Source organism: Octopus bimaculoides, chromosome 14 (assembly GCF_001194135.2).
Source record: "Octopus bimaculoides isolate UCB-OBI-ISO-001 chromosome 14, ASM119413v2, whole genome shotgun sequence".
NCBI lineage: Eukaryota > Metazoa > Mollusca > Cephalopoda > Octopoda > Octopodidae > Octopus > Octopus bimaculoides.
The window spans coordinates 14,241,434-14,244,102 of NC_068994.1; the positions used below are offsets into that span (position 1 = coordinate 14,241,434).

Here is a 2,669-nt window from a genome sequence, read left to right on the forward strand (position 1 = left end):
CAGGTTGAACAAAAGCAAAATTTTACCTTTGCAGATATATTTTTTCTTATCTAAATATGTTGTTTAGTAAATAATTTAGTTTGTTGATTGGCTGTCTTGTCTTCCCTAAATTGTAAATATTTTAGCATATTTTAGTGCTTTTGAAGCATATGGTTTCTGCTTTTGCGTATTCTGATTTATAATTTCATATAAAATTGCTGAGATGTAGCGGTTTGTTTGATTAGTTTAGCTGAAAAAACAGAAATTTTATATCATCATCATTTTAATGTCCACTTATCCATGCTGGCATGGGTTGGATGCAATTTGTTGAGGCAGATTTTCTATGATGGGAGACCCTTCCAGTCACCAACTCTCACTTGTTTCCAAGAAAATTAACACTACACCTGATAGCTAGAAGTTTGGAAACAAGGAATGTCACTTGTATGAGGGCAACACTCATTTTTAATAGTCACATGATGTTAGGACAAGGTAACACCAACTCATACACATACGTTGATATGCATACATATATATGAATATGCATGCATACATGCATGCGCATGAGCACACACACACACACACATACCAAATTACAAGTTCAGGTTTACACCTGTAATTATTGGGGCACTGGGATATGTAACGCACTGCCTAAGTACCAATCTTGAGAAATTAGGCTTCCCAAAACCGGAAAGGAGAAAGTTGATGCAAAGACTACAGATTCAAAGTCATCACTAGAACTGTAAAAATTTGTAAAATTTTCCAGAAATTTGTCATTTAAGTATATATGAGCATGTCTAGATATGCCAGTATATGCGTGAGAATATTGTTGTTGTTGTTGTTGGCACTCCGTCGCTTACGACGTCGAGGGTTCCAGTTGATCCAATCAATGGAACAGCCTGCTTGTGAAATTAACGTGCATGTGGCTGAGCACTCCACAGACACATGTACCCTTAACGTAGTTCTCGGGGAGATTCAGCGTGACACAGTGTGACAAGGCTGACCCTTTGAATTACAGGCACAACAGAAACAGGAAGTAAGAATGAGAGAAAGTTGTGGTGAAAGAGTACAGCAGGGTTCGCCACCATCCCCTGCCGGAACCTCGTGGAGCTTTAGGTGTTTTCGCTCAATAAACACTCACAACGCCCCGTCTGGGAATCGAAACCGTGATCCTATGACCACGAGTCCGCTGTCTTAACCACTGGGCCATTGCACCTCCACTCGCATGAGAATATATACAATATAAAAAACCCCACAAATCGGCACATATATATACATAAAAAAATACCTTGTTGATGTTGTTGAAATTCCAATGAAGGAACCTTGGCTCTAGGTTAGAAACTGACTCTTTCTCTGTTGACAAGAAGACAAGAAATCTTGAAATAAAACTGAGTAATCACATACATACATACATACATACATACATATAGTTGAAAAGGGGTTAAGAATTTATACAAATAAAAGTATAAATGGAGATAGTACAGAAGTATGTTTAAAGATCTTTTTACTTATTTTTCTTTTAATTAAACAGGATAAGTAATTTTTTATTGTTACATTAAGTGACTTTTATAAAATATTAAATACTACTGGTTTCAATGTATATGTCAAACTTATCAAATATTAAAAATCCAAAGTCAAAGATTTCGAAAGAAGAAAAATTTGGAAACTAAAACAGTTGGTAGTCATATTTTGTGTGTAGTTAAAAAACATGTATATATATATATATGTGTGTACTATTAAAAGTCAGAGTGAATCTTGCTTGCTTGCAATTTTACTCAGTCAAACTGGCATATAATGGCAAAATACCATGAATTAAGTTTACCCTGAAATGTTAATACAAATGGAATGAAACAGGTTTTGCGTAAAGTGATTTTCAAGATATTAGAGGTTTATGGGGTATAAATGCTCAAAATGGTGCATAACGGGAAAATGTTCCAAAAATAATCTTCATCCTGAAAGGGAAGAAACTCCTATCTTTCTATTAGGCACTGAGTTAACAACGAAAAAAAAAATTTTTTTACAGTAAATGTTTCTATTTTCGCTTTTGTTAAACACAATATTTTAATCATTTAGATAATTTTTTTAAGTGAATGTAATTTCAAAAATGTAAGTTGTTTGTACAGTAAATATTTATATTTGAGCTTTCTTTAAACAAACAATATTTTAATGTTTTTTTAAAATCATTTTCAAGTGAATACCATTACAAAAACTTTTGTTGGCATATTTAAAAACCATTCTAAAGTAAAAAGGACTTCAAAAATACAGTAAATATTTTGTAAAAGATCCGTTTGTAACCTCAGTGTGAAATAGATTTTTTTCATAGGTTTTTATTGAATGCATTCAATGTATCTCACTTCCAAAGATTTGGCTGCTATTTCTAGCACGCCCTGCTACCTCGTAACAGCTTTTTGAGATAAAGGACCCAAAATACCTGTTATGTGGTAGCAGGACATGCAAGAAATAGCAACCAACTCTTTCTTTTTGTGAGGAAAGGAGCTGTTTTTGTGTGATTTCGATGTCACATTCGTTGAAAGCATGCGAAATAACCTGGAAAATATTTTAAAAAACCATGAAACAAAATACCTTTGCTGAAAAGCTCAGAGTTTTCCGGTGACCCAACGGGTCATGAGTAGTCTAGTATACATATATATATATGTAAAGAATAAAAAGTTTAGAAAGGTATAACAATGCAC

The 2,669-nt window shown here is 33.6% G+C and overlaps 1 protein-coding gene across 1 annotated transcript in view; it reads left to right on the forward strand.

Annotated features, from left to right (window-relative positions):
• The window catches only part of LOC106880816 (protein unc-79 homolog), a 63,435-nt gene that overhangs the window by 56,244 nt on the left and 4,522 nt on the right, over window positions 1-2,669 (forward strand). The gene's annotated exons all lie outside the window — the stretch shown is intronic.